Below are 15,120 nucleotides of genomic sequence, written 5' to 3' on the forward strand. Positions count from 1 at the left end.
CGACCTTGCAAATGATCTAGAATACGATGCTTAAAATGAAATACTGTGAATGTGTTCCTGTTTACTGCATGATCATTCTTAATGACAGAAGCAAATAGCTTGAGTAGCTCTGACAGGCTTTCTCGCTATAATAAATCCAAAGTTGGTTCCAGTCCCATCTACATAAGAAGATGGTTTGGGCATGAGGGAATAGGAAGTCAAGAGCAGAGGAGGAGCTGATGTAAATTCTGCCTCCACTGAGGAAAGTGTCTTGTCCCTGTCCTCCCCAGTCCTGCAGGATTAGTGATATGCCTGGCAGCACTGGGCTGATGACATCCTGCCTTCAAGAACTTTAGTGTTTGTCTCAAACTATCCTGCAGTATTGGTTTTTAAATTAGTGGTGTTAAGAAGCAAGGAATAACAGTCTAAAGTTTCAATCCTGTCCATTCCCTCCTTCCTTAGATTATTCTGGCATATTGCTAAACTTGAACTACATTTTAATGCAGTCTGGTGTTCATTAATGTAAGTTCAGTCTTGCTTGCTAGCCAAGTGACTAATGGTTGGATCTGGAGTCTCAGTTCATTTGGAAAATGAGGTGGGCAAGTTTTCCTGTTGTGAGTGCAACGTCCTCTGGCTTTCTTTCTAGTTAAGACTTTAGATATATTGTGAAGTAAATCAGGTTAGGTTTATTGAACAGGGGGGTTGTGTTATTAGCAAGATAGCAGAAGAAAGATTTGCTTTGTCCACATCCTGAGACTTGAATATTGGGTGTCATCCTTCTTAGGAGATGAAAATGTTGCCAAGATGTAGCACACATAAGTAAGGTGAGTCAAGGTAATTAGTTGTTTTCTTTGGTGAAGAGTATGTAAAACCCGTATCTTCAAGTTAGCGTGGCATGTCTGTCCTTTTCATACAACCTACAGCAGTTTTGTATTGGTGGCTGCAGTGCTTTGCTTCCCATCCCTCCTCATCTGCAGGAGGGGCAATCTAGATAGTCGCAAGTCTTTCAGAGCTGAAGGGGAATAAATAATAGTCTGATCATAGCAGGGACACTTTGAAGAGGTTAAAATAACATTTCCATAACTGAATACATGCAAGTGTCTTGCTTTCTTAATTGCTAAATCCTTCAACAGCATCCACTTCTTTCCACAGAACTGCAGCTGGGTGGCCTCACCTAGAGTTTTCTGGAGAATTTTGGTATGCTTTTGACTCTCAGACCTCTTAACTTCTGAAATAGTCTTTTGACAAATTTCATTGATGTTTCTCTAATCAGGATTGCCTCTAATCAGGGCAAGATTGGCTGGGGTGCAAACATGTATGTACCAAGTGGTTTTCATCCATGTGCACCTGGCCCAAGAAGGAACTTCCACAGGATATGAGCTCGATTTTGCTGTGAGGTGCTTTCCTCTGTTCCCTGTGAGCTACAACTGTTTCGCTTGAAGCTTGTGGGTGGTTGGGTAGGAGGAAGGAAGGAAAGCCTGTGGTGATGGGCTATTCTAGTAGCAGATTTTCACTCTCTGCCTTAGAAACATGATTGCTTAAGATCACAAATATTCTCCATTTAGTGTGAAAAATGGTAGGAGGGTGAGAGAATAGACTAATGAATTCTCTGTGATTTTTGTGAGGGAGTAACAGTTTGCTTCAGTACATGATGAAGTACCCAGGTGATAGAGGGGTGGGTTTTTTTGTTGGATTTTTGGGAGTGGGGAGGGGTTGGGGTGGTATTACTGGAAGCAGCTAACACTGAAATTGCAATGATATGACGTTAGTGCTCATTCTTTTGAACCTTAACTTCCTGTGACTGTTTCAGATGCCTTTTACATCTATGGGAAATAACATCTCAGAAGCAACTAGAGCAACAGCTGTAACTAAGAGCATCTCAGCTTCTGAGGGCTGCTGAATATGTTACCTACCTCTTCTTCCAAGGTCTGAGTTTATCCCTTAGGCTAGCAAAGTTGAAACCAGAAGCAGTGGATAGCTCTCCTCAGAAGAGTTTAACATCGTTGCTGCCATTTTGATACCTTACGCAGCAGAGTTGTATAGCAGATGGCTTGCCTGCCTGAAATGCTTCGTTTTTGCCTTTACTTTGCCTAGTTGAGATGGTGGCTGGGTGAAAAAGAGCTGTGTACTTGTGCATCTGGGGAAGCAGAGGTTGCAGAGGTGAAACTAGAGGTTGCTCTTTGTCATTCATTCTCACACCACTTTGAGTAGCTTCCTTTCCCTATGCTCTTAAAAAACCCCAACCAAACCCACCCCCACTCAAAAAAAAAAACACAGAAAAAAGACCCCAAACAAACAAACAAAAAACCCCAAACCCCCAAACAAAAAACCCAGTACCACCTAAGAAACCTTTGAGACTGGTAAAATTCATACGGAGAAATTAATATCCTATATATTCTCCTGTGGATGTAAATTGATGTACAAGATGATTTGTGCTCAGCTGGCTATAGTAATCTCTTCTGTGCTCAATGACTCCTGCATGAAATGAAGCTCTCCAGCTCTTGAGCTTGCTAGGATGCAGTACTTCAGAGCCCATGAAGGGTTCTCTTTGCAGCTCACACTATCAAATCACTAATTTCCAGTCATCTTAATGTTGCACTGAATTTTAGATGCAGCTCCACTGTCACATGAATAGGTACTTTACAAGCATTTTGTGTTGTCTGTTGCATTTTGTGGGAAGGCTGTGCTGGCTGTAAGATGATGTGTGTCTTGTCCAGGTTTTGGCAAGAGTGAGGTTTCTTGGTTGGTTGGTGGGTTTTTTTGGTGCAGTGAGTTGAACTGTCTTTCACTGGATACAGCATGCCTCTTGCCTCCTACCCCCATATCAGACATGGTGGTTGACCAGATGTTTTATGGTTATCAATTTGCAGTCAAAGAGGTGTTTCTGCTGTGCAATGCGTTGGTCCAAAACTGAACAGGGGGTTTCTGTGGCTGGCTCCTTTCAGCTGAGCAATCTGTCTTTTCCAGCTGTATCAGTCAGTCTAATGAAATACGTTCTCTCTCCTTGCAACTGATGCTTTCTTAAAGTTGGGGTATGACAGTGCTTTTTCAAACAAGCTTTAAGGTGCAAAAATGGCAGGGTCTGGAGGAAGAACCCTCAACTCCCCAGAGGCCTTTTCATTTCCACTGGGGAAAAGAGTGTTGTGTTAATGAGTTCTAAAAATGTTTCCATAAAGAATCAGTTTGGAACTGAAAACTTAGAGGAGGAGGGGGGAGAGTTGCAATTAGTGCAAGACTATTAGTATACTTACCGGGAGGTAAAAAGCCTGGCAGCTCTAATTAGACGAGGTTATTCTCCCCTTTTCAGTGAATCATTCCTTAGAGAATGGATTAAATGTACTTTATTTTTTTAAAATCCTTTTCACTTCTTAAAACCCAAGTAGAGGGAGGAGAGGGAGTTCCAGAAGAATGTATTAACAACGCAGAAAATGCAGACTCATAAAGATTACTGAATATTAACCTCAAGGCAAGGCAGAAATTTGTTTTTATATGTGGCAGTTGTGTTGCTACAAATCTCCTTTTCTTCATTATATCCACTCTGATAAACACTAAAGGAAAGGTAGCTGTGTAGTGAAGCATAGATATATTAGTATCATGTGGATGTATTGTTTTGGGGAAAGGTCCTTGGGATTCAGTTTTTAGGGGTTATGTGTAGCACTGAAGTACCTAATGTCCTCTTCCTGTGCTCCATGCCACTTGTGTGTCTTAGAATTGGCCAAATGTATAGCATGTATAATATGCTATAGCATGAGCCTGAGCAAATAAACCCACCCTGTTGTCAGCATCTAACTAGATCAGAACTTGAATAAAGGAAAGTTGGGAGATGCACCAGTATTTTCTGATAATGGATGTTCATTATCTTTAATGGTATTTACAGTGTTCAGGTACCTTAGGTGGGAGCCCTGTACAGGTATAATGTATGATTGTATTTGCTTAATTAAGAGATGAATTTTCTCCTAAAAAAAAAAAAACAAACAACAAAACAACCCACCCTCGAGAGTTTTTTTTAAGCATCATCATATGTAAGTTGCAAACTTCTGTCTCAAACAAGTGAGATCATATTGATCAGCTGAAGCTCCTGAAAAGCTGTTTGTCTCCATGTTATAGCATTGTAGAGTAATGAAGATTGGAAGGGATGTCATCCAGTCCAACCCCTGCTCAGATCACATCCGGTTTTGTCAGATTGCCCAGGGGCTATGTGTAATTGAAGCCTGAATATCTTCAAGGGTGAAGGATCCACAAAGCCTGAGTGACCTGGTCCAGTCTTTGACCAGCCTTATAGTAAAAGAAGTTTTCCTCCTACTTGGTCAGAGTTTCTTGTGTTGCAGTTTGTGTTCTTTGCCTCCCCTCCTGTCACTGAGTGCCTCCAAGAGGAGTCTGGCTCTGTCTCTCTTGCCTGCCTGTTAGGTAGGCAAAGACAGCAGCTGAACAGGAGCTGGGAGCCATGGCTGCTCCCTCATGTCTTGCTGTGCAAGAGGGCAGAGGATGCTGACACGAGAGCTGGTGCTGTGAGGTTGGTGCTGTGATGGGGAAACTTGGCTTGGCAGAGAACAGAAGTGAAAAGGTTATATTCATACATGCAGCCCTGCAGGTCAAAGAAATGCATAGTTTGTTGAATTTGTTGTCCTCACGTGGTTATAATGAAATGCATGGGCTTTGCATATTTATTTTGCAAAACGATCATGCATGAGGAGAAAGCTGTCTCCAAACCCTGAGCTGGCTAAGTTGCAGCTAGAAAAAAAAGAAAATTATGAAATCCCACATGACATTTCAGACTAATTTTGGTTTTATCTTGCTGCTGAATATGCATTTTTGCTATTTTATTAAGTAACTTAGACATATCCCCAAAACTCAAATTTTTGAATTATTGTATTTAATTGCTTAAATGAAGTACGTGCATAATATATTATTTCATTCCAAATTTTTCTTGTAAATGACATTGAAATTATTAAACTGTTCTTTTCAAAGTATCAGCTTTAAAAGGTAAAGGTATCAGGTAAAAATAATACCAGAATATCAGCTATTCAGAGAAGTGTTCTTCATGGTAGTAAGCTTCTACAATGGTGGCAATTAATGCAAATGCCTAAAAACTGAGATATTGAGTTCAGAAAAGGTCAACGAAGCTGGTGAAGGGCCTGGAGCACCAGGACCTGCTGAGAGAACTAGGGTTGTTCAGTCTGGAGAAGAGAAGGCTCAGGGGGAACTTATCACTCTCTACAACTGCCTGAAAGGAGGTTGTAGTGAAGTGGGAGTCTATCTCTTCTCCCACGTAACAAGCAATTAGACAAGAGGAAATGACCTCAAGCTGCGCCAGGGGAGGTTTAGACAGGATATCAGGAAAAATCTTTTCACTTAGAGGGTGGTCAGACATTGGAACAGGCTGCCCAGGGAAGTAGTGGAATTGCTGTCCCTGGAAGTGTTCAAGAACTGTGTAGATGAAGCTGTGACATGGTTTAGTGGTGGACTTGGCAGTCCTGGGGTAGTGGTTGGACTTGATGATCTTAAAGGCCTTTTCCAACCTCATTGATTCTACAATTCTATGAAATATTTATTTTAAGTACTGTGCAATTGCTGTGAGTCATTTTACAGGTCTATGCAGTCCCAGCAATGCTTTATCTTTTCTATTGTTTAAGGGTAGTGTATATTTAGCAGGACAACATTAATGCCACCAACACAAGAGAAAAAAATAATTTATTTTAGCTTATCAAAGAACACTGGAAGTCCTGTTATGTGTAATAAGTATTAGATACCCAGAGAACAGTTTTCTTAAAGTACTTTGATGCCTAAAGGATGCGTGAAGATGTGTACCAAGAATCTCCAAAGCACTTCAGCACCCAGTACCACTGAGTGTTGCTGATGTTTGCCAGTGCTTCTGCGGGTTGATCTGTGTCTTTGCTTTCTGACCTACCAGATTCTGTATAACTCTGTCTTGCCAAGCATTCAGTGAGGCCCAAAAGGATCAAAATGGGAGTGCTCTGGTATATTCTGCAAAGCAGCAAGTTCCCTGATCCTGATTCCTACTGATTTCTGAGTTGGGCAGCACTTGGGAATCTTCACTGATGATGAATCAAGATACTGTGATAAAGGCATCATGCGCCTTGGAGAAGGGTCTGTCTCTTGCTGAGTTGCCTTAGGCATACTTACCTCTAGTTTGGAACAAAAGAGTTAAAATTAGATAGACTTTTCTTGAAATCTTGCCAAATCCTAATCTACCTAGATGCCATCATTTAAATACAGACTGCAAGACAAGCTCAAAAGTACACTAGATGTAACATAAATCCTGAGTGAAGGATGTGACCCTACTGAACAGGGGACAGTGAACCAGACCTTCTCTCTACATCTTAAATTACTCAGCCTAAATCGTGTGAGGGTTGTGAGCTGGAACTGCAAGATAATGCAAAGCCAAAGTGCTGCTTGCTATATATGGTTTCACTTTGCTCTAGGATCTCTCAGTGTTTCTGAGATGTGTATATGAGATCATCTCATTATGAGATCATCCTGAAGAAGGTAACGCTGACGCATTTTTGCTTGTACGCCTTGTACTACATACAGGAAGAGAGGAGGCGTGGAACAAAGAGGTTAGGAAATCAGTTCATGTATATATATGAGACTGCAGATTAAGTAGGCTCACAGCCTTGTGATCTTGGGCAGACAGGCATTTTGGACTTCAAAATACATTCTTGATCTGACCAAAGAAACATCAGCAGAGCAATTTCAATCTGCAAAAGGCTTTTTGTAGGATGCTGTTTCTGTGTGCTTACAAGTCAGAAACCTCAGATTCTTGTTCTTGTAAAATCAGCCTGAATGTCTTGGCCCATGGGAGTACTTCTGTGAAACTAGCTCAGAGATGATGCACCTCTATCTTTGCAGGGAGGATTGTCAGGAAGACATACTGCCAAATCAGGCTTGCAGTTGTGTTCAGTAGCATCCTAATTTTGCCCCTCAACTCATTTGTTTTTCTAAAGATGTTTCTGATTCACAGCAGATGAAGGGAAGTACTTGCTGTTTAAGGCCTTGCCACTAGTTGCCAAAGACTGGCTTCTTATTTTCTTGTGCTACACGGAAAGGGTGAAATTTTACAATAAGAAAGTAGTATCAGTAGTATCAGTAAGCAATAAGAAAGCTTTATTATCTTGTGCCAATGTTCTCACAATATTAGCTTCACATGGATTCCAAGAACTCTGTGTTATATTTAGATTTGTGTCCTCTGATGTTTAATTAACAGTTTGGGGACTTTATAATAAATTAAAATACAGATGGCACTGACTCTGGAACTAGCTGGATTATCTCTTTGCAAGAGACTGGAACCAGAGCAGATAAAAACAAAACCTGTTTTAAATTTTAAATGTAATTTCATCTTATATAAATGTAAAGCTGTTTTATCAGCATGCCCATGTATAGATGCATTAACTCTCTAATTCCTCCTTAAAGGCTTAGGAAAATGCTTGGATGAAAAAAGCGGTATGCTAAACATTCAAAACTGGAGAGATGAGAGAACTCCCCCACTGTATCTGACATCTCCCCTTGTTCTGGATAACCAAAAAACCCTCATTTTCCATGTGTCTTCATGCATTCCAGAGTTTTAGATCTAATAAATCTAACAGGATGCAGGCACATTGCTTAAAACATATTTACATTCATCTTCAGAGATGGCAAATAAATTCAACATTTAGTCAATATTAATGATTCATAAAAAATAATCATAGAAAAGAACTACCTGTCTCTCACTTCATCCTTCCTCCCCTTTGAATATATATGGATGAATTTCCAATAGCATTTCTGGAAAATGTCAGAGTTTGGATTTAATATAATTAAGGTCTGAATCTAGCAGAGAGGTCTGTACAGGAAGGCAAGTTCATGCATCTTTTCAGAACAATGGCTTAATAAAGTAGTGTCATATCCCCCAAAGAAGAGTCTTATGTTAAAGGCTAGATTAAATTAAATATATTTTAATCATTCCACTATCTAAATACTATTCCTTTCATAATCAGAATAATATTCACAGGAGAGAACTGAATAAAAAATAATAAAAAGGTATGTTGATTTCTTGTGGGATGCAGAAGGTGAATCCCTTTATCTGCCTCTTGCAGAAGAGTATCTTACAGTTTAGGTCAGAATGAATTAAAAACCCTACTGATCAGTAAAAATGCAAGGAAATTTTTAGGTAGATAACCTACATGGAGGCAGTCAGGAAGCTTTTCATACAGCCCTCATTTTGAGCATCTTTCTTCCACCATTTCCTATCATGAAATGAGTTCTTTGTATTGATAAGGTTAAAGACTGTTAAAGACTCATTTATTTTGGTTTTTTTTTCCTTTTGTTTTTGAAAGGGGCAGGAACTTCTGGGGGTTAGGAATTTTTTAAACTCCCATGGCAGCAGGACTTGCTCTTCAGTGGAGCTGCTGCTTCTTTCATGGTTTGTTTAGCCTTTGTAATGCTATTTTGGCTTTTCACCTGCAGCAGAAGAAAACATAAGGCTTTTCACCTGCAGCAGAAGAAAAGGCAAAGATCTGATCAGCTGCCACATGCATGCTAAATTTGCCTGTAATAAGAAAACAAACTGATGCGAGATTGACCATGATTTTTCTTCAAGAAAAGTATGCTTTGGTAAAGAAAACTGCTTTATATTCTATCTGCTAGCTTGACCTATTTGGGTGCACTTCACTAATGATCTCTCTTTAGAACTAAAAAGCTGCCTCTGGGTCTTATTAGGAGCCTCCTCATGTTGATAACCATGTTTGGCAAATTAATGAGAGATATTGATTAGTGTGGTCAGAAGGGAGAATTCTTGTCTGAAGTTTGTAATCTCCCTGACCACCTCTTCCCAAACAAGGGTTTGTGCAGGAAAACAAATTACTATTGACCTTACAGTCTGTGGTGGATGCAAGAAACAAGGAGAATTTGAAAGAACAAGTTTCTTTTCTTCCCTGTGATCTCTTCCACTAATGATTTATGGTGATACGGTTTAGAGAGAGGTGTCCCTGCCCCTGGCAGGGAGGTTGGAACTTGATGATCTTAAGGTCCTTTCCAACCCTAACTGTTCTATGATTCTATTTCCACTGGAGCTGTCTGAAGAGGAGCTTAGGAGAAGGGGTAATGGGTTCAAACTTGAACAGGGAAAAGTTCAGGTTAGATATAAGGAAGAAATTCTTTGCTGTAAGGGTGGTGAGGCACTGGAATGGGTTGCCCACGGAAGTTGTGAATGCTTCATCCTCGGTGGTGTTCAAGGCCGCGTTGGACAGAGCCTTGGGTAACATGGTTTAGTGTGAGGTGTCCCTGCCCATGGCAGGGTGGTTGGAACTAGATGATCTTAAGGTCCTTTCCAGCCCTAACTATACTATGATTCTATGAACAGTCCATGTTCATACAGTTAAACCCTCTTGTCCTCTTAAACAAGATGGACATGCCCAACCCAGATGAATTTTCCCCAGCCATACCAACTCCTAAACCCAAGTTGGAAGCTTTTTGGGAGAGCACCAGGTAGCCTGGAAAGACTATTTCTATTACTAGGTTACATGTGGGCCTGCTAACCTTGGTCAGGCTGAGGCAGATGAATCTAAAATGGAAGAAATAGCTGCCAGGCAAGGGGATCCTTCTCCAGCTGTGGTTGAGGGAAACCTCTTCTGCTCTCTGGATAGTTACCGGGTTTTTCTTGCCAGGTATTACAGACCCTTCTCTCTTCAGGCTGAGTATCTCTGTGCCAGCTCTTAGCCATCTTGTGTGCCCACAGTTTTCCTGTTAGAGTACAGATTTCTTCCTCTGGGGACAAAGAGCATGCTCTGAGAACTGATTAAAAAAAAGGCAGATCTGAAAAGAAGCCTGGTTAACTCGCCTACAGAAGAGCTGATGGAGTGTGTATGCTGCCTGGTAGAGTCTGCTAGACAAGAAACAAGCACAGGTTCCTCCTGCAGCACTTGTGTGCTGCAGCCATACCACTGTAATTACAGCTGAGTGGCACCACCACCCCCATAAGCCTCACTTGGATAGGCTTTCTCCTGCTGACTAATTCTTTATGTCTCAAACAGTGTCATTGCTTGGTGAGCTTCAAAAACTCAGGTCTCCATAAAACTCAGATGTATTGATTTACAAACAATGTAGTCCATCCTTCTGGTGAAAGAAGGACAGACACACAGTGGTGATGCTGTGCTGAGAGCAGGAAATCTGAGGTTGAGCCTCTCGTGTTTTGGGGGAAGTATCTCTCAACTTTAGTTCCTCATCTGTAAATAGAGATTGTTTCCTTTTTCTTACATGCTTAATGCTGTGTGCTTGTGACAGTGTGGGCTTGCTCACAGTGCCAGCAGCATAGAGCCACTACAGAGGGATCCCATAGCTGTAGGAGGACTCCAGGCACTGTGAGAATTACAAGAAGTAATCACCAACTTTATGTACCTCTCTAGATGATGGTGACTGGGGGATTTGCAATTTCTCAGAATATATAGAAAATTCTCTGTGGAGGAGTAAGAACTGTATGTTTCATTCCTTCAGTGTGCAAGGAACCTTCTCTGGTTTTAAGTAAGGAAGAGATTGATGCTAGGTGTTACTATATGAGAAAATGCTTGTAACAGCAGGAGACTGAAAAGTAAAAGGATGGAGAAAGCCATGTTTAGTCCAGCATGACTGTGATCTGTCATGTTTGTGTTTATACAGAGAATTTAACTGCTTGTCTATAGCTATGCAGCACTGAAATTCTGCAGATATACAGTATTCCTATCACCTCAGAAAGGAAGCACTAAGTATAAACGTGTGCTATGAAATATTCAGCATGTCTTCCTACTGCAGAGCATTTGAAAAGCATGCTGTTCGTGTTGGTGTAACAGCGTTTCATTTGATTTCACACTCCCTAGGGTTTTTGCTAGATGAGGATGCTACATGGACAGCTGATGTCTGTCAGTAGCTTGCTTGGGGACTGAGAGTGGTGAGCAAAGGTAATTGAAAGAGTAATTAGATTCTAATTAGTAGCTGTTAAGGCATCTGCTTTCTGTAGCTTGTTTTCCCTTGCAATATTATGCAGTCTTCCTGCATGGCAATCCACAAACAGATCTAATAACTGCTGTATGTTTCAGATGACTTGAAGCTTCATGGTTCCATGTTTTGTTGACTTTTTGCAAACTAAAGTATTTTGCATTTTGGCTGTGACATAAGAAGCAGGTAATGAATGATGTCAGCTGTGTGTAAAGCTGAATACATGTATTGGTAGTACCAGCACCTCTCACATTGTGGTATTGTCTTAAAATAGGTCCAGGAATATGAAGTGAAAACGTAAATAGCTGCCCCAGTCTCCCTGATTTCCTGAAATCAAAGCATATAATGTGTGCTCGTGAGCACAAGATGCATTTCTTACTATCTGCAGGCCTGATCCTGCATTATCTCACTAGCCCTTTTCTGACCTTTCTACATGCCATAGTAGTATCTGATTGACCAGCCTGAACTCGTGATTTCCTCAAGACATTGATCGGTTTTGACTATCTGTAGACTATAAGGAGAATAAGGCAATCATTCTGGGAGGTCAGCTCCACAGTTATCTTACTACCTGAGCATGTGTGTATAGTTACACTGCAAACTCTAGTGCCTGAGAAGCAGTGTCTTTGTGCTTATATGGGAGAAAATGTATGTTTTAAATATGTATCCTTCATAAAGCTGAGAATGTTTCTGTTTTCTGAATGTCTGAAACTGTTTTAGCTTTCTGCAGCCCACACTGATTGATAGTGTACCCCTGAAGCCCTCAGGAATACCCATCTATCAACCAAATACCTTTTCTGACTGCAAGTTAGTGTCCTTAATGTTAGTACCAATTAAATCAAGTCTGAGCAAAGAAGGGATATGCCTAGCCCTCACGTACAGAGTAAGCTCTAGTATCTAACCTGTTGCACCAGACTCAGCTCATATATACCTTCTATAAGAGTTTGCTGCAATGACCCTTAAAAACAGTTACTCTGGTTGAGCTCACCTGACTTTAAGTGTTGTGTTGTTTTGATTCCTAGCAGAGTCATTGGAAATTAAAGTACAATTCACAGAATCATAGAATGGTTTAGGTTGGAAGGGACCTTAAAGATCACTTAGTCAAACCACCCTGTTGTGGGCAGGGACACCTCCCACTAGACCATGTTGCTTCAAGACCCATCCAACCTGGCCTTGAACACTGCCAGGGATGGGGCGTCCACAGCTTCTCTGGTCAACCTGTGCCAGTGCCTCACCACCCACATTATGAAGAATTTCTTCCTGTATCTAAATATACCTGATTAATCTGATCATATAAAAGGTGTCTGCTTCAGGCTGAAGAGAACAAGTCCCTGAACTGTTCTTGATGTTCCCGCCCAACTCCCTACTCTCTGCTGGACTAGGAAGGGATCCTACGGTGACTTGACTGAAATATATACTAGGCACAGCCCACGCCTAGCTCAGTGAGTCCCATCCTTCATTGTCTGGAGCTTCAAGATCCAGAGAGTAAGCTTTCTAATCAACATCAAGGACATGAGATCATGGGCTTACCTGATGACAGCACAGGGTAAATGTGCCACTGGAAGTAGAACCCGTCCTGTTTCCTCTTTAATCTGAAGGATTCAACCTAATTTCTACCTACATTCCTGAACCCTGTTGTTTCTGTTCATAGCTTTCAGACAGTCAAAAGAAAATACTAGGTTCTGCCATCATCACAAGTAGGAGCTCTTTAATGTTCTAAGTAAATACATTGTGCTATTTGTGTTTCACTAGTCTCTATTCCAAATATGACTGTGTCCCTAACACAGCAAGCTGTCCTTAAACTTTGCTAATGCAGATATACTGCTGGCTTAGCAACCAGCTGTTTTGTATACTCAGACTTACCTGGGAATACACAGGGATAGAAGCTGTGCAAGAGTTAAGCACATATGGAACAAAAGTGCTCAGATGTAATGAGGACAGTAATGGTGATAACATAAATATTTAATAAAGTAAAAATGTATTTTTTCGAAGTATTTTCAAGAGGATTCTAATGCTTTTCCCCCATGTCATAAGTACTCATCCTTTGGAAATTCTTTATTTTCACTTTCTATTTCCAACAATACAACCTTAGTCTGCTGCCCTTTAGCTGGAGTGACAAAGTAAATACTGTAGCTGAAATTATGGTTTGCAAGGAAGTTTTTCTTGCAGGAGAAAATGTGTTGCGGAGTCTCCCTGGACTCCTCCATCTCTTGGACTGTTTATCAGTCCATATGCTGCTGCTGTTTATCAACTGCTTTGAAAACTCTGCAAGTCACATTCTTGTAATAATTTTAGCTTCAGGTGCCTATAACCTGGAATATTTGGCTATCTCAGTATTAATAGACTAAATATGTCTGGGCATATTCTCCAGCACTAAGACCAACTGGCACAGAGTAGCCCAACTGTTAAAGTAGTTTATCTTCCAAAAAAGGGTGATTGCTTCCAAGCTGCCTGTGGGGAGTAGTCATGATGGGAGCTAACTCCTGACATGTGCTAGTAAGCTGTTTGTGAAGGTACTAGTTGGTCCTGGTCAAAATAACATCAGGGACTTTTCTAATAGTTGAACATACAGAAAATTGAGTTAAAATGCCTGGGAATTCTTCTTGGCACTGTTTAATATTTACCAGTAGACATATAATTTTTGTTACTGTCAGCTTTGCTGTTGGTTTGTTTGGTTTAACTACAGCACTTTGTTTGGTTTAGCTACAGCACTTATTCTGTCCGCTAACAAGGTGCTATTTAATCTAAACTCACAATTTGTGTTTGCTTACAGACCTCGGTTTGGCTTGGATTTTTATTTTATTTTAAATCTTCACTGTAGATGGTCTGTACTGGTTTGGATAGTACCGTGAAAGCCTTTCCCAGTGAAGCCAACAATATTTCCAGCTCTGTGGTTTTTTTTTGTTGGGAGGGTGTTTCTTTTTCAGAAGGTCACTTTCAGCACTTCTGATTCAAACTGGTATAGGTTAAATCAATATCAAGCTTCTTCATTAACGTATATTTACGTATGACTTATGTTTATTTCTTTTAAAAGCATAAGATAACCTTCACTGTGAGTTAAACCAACATATCAGGGCTCATGACACTCCCTCAAAAATCTCATCCATGAATATTTTCACACACTGCAGAAATCCAGTGCCCTCCTTTGGACATTTCGCATTTTCTCCATGTCAGGGATTTAACTTTTTCTCAAATTTAGTCTTTAGGCGTGTGATTTTGGCCTTCTACTGCAGGGTACAACTTTATAATCGCTTTTTCCTGCTCTGAATCTCTTCTGTTCAGCTATTGTGAAGCTCCAGCAAGTACAGATTTACTGTTTGCATTCTCCAGTCAGCATAATTCCAGCAAGGCTACTGCAGTGCTTTTAGGATAAATGTTAAAGGTTGTCTGGCAAGGAGCAGTGAAACAAAGTACTGTTCTGTCTTCAGGTGGATTTAAACACAAAATATCTGTGGTACTCCTCACTATAGATGCGTGAAATGCTTGGATTATTGCACCTGGAGATCAAAACAAGTGTTTCCATCTTGCTAGTATTAATTTGAAAAGTTTTGAAACCAAAATGCCAATTAAGAAAATATCCAGTGTCCTCAGCAGGTTTTCTTGTTTTGTATATAAAGTAGTAAGAGCCCAAGGCTGAGATCTTAAAAGGTATCTAGCTTCCTACATCTGACTATACTGTGAGTCAGGAGCTGAAATACCTGTAAGTATGTAGGATGGAGTATCTTTTCCTAACCAGGATGAGAAAGAAAGAGCTTGCGCATTACTGCAACATGAATATTTGTCATGTTTTGATGCTGGTAGGCATCCAAGCCCAGACCAGGTGCTCACTTCACCTGCAATGGGATGCAGGTGAGAATCTGAAGACAGTTCAATAGGTGAAGCAAAACTGTGCAAATAAGCAAAGCAAGAAATATACTCACTACCTCCCATAAGCAGGCAAGTGTTCAGCCATCTTCAGGACAGCAAGGCTCCATCACGCATAGTGATTACTTGGGAAGACAAACACCACCACTCTGAATATCCCCTGCTGCTCCTCTTTCTTCCAGCTTTTATTGCTGAGTATAACATCTTATATGGTGTGGGATATTCCTTGGGTCAGTTAGGGTCAGCTGTTCTGACTGTATCCCCCTCCCAACCTCTTGCCCACCCCCAGCCTACTTGCTGGTAGGGTCAGCGTGAGAA

The sequence above is a fragment of the Neopsephotus bourkii genome, unplaced genomic scaffold, assembly GCF_033783945.1.
Source record: "Neopsephotus bourkii isolate Nb327-2 ecotype Australia unplaced genomic scaffold, CSIRO-AGI_Nbou_v1 NB_275, whole genome shotgun sequence".
NCBI lineage: Eukaryota > Metazoa > Chordata > Aves > Psittaciformes > Psittacidae > Neopsephotus > Neopsephotus bourkii.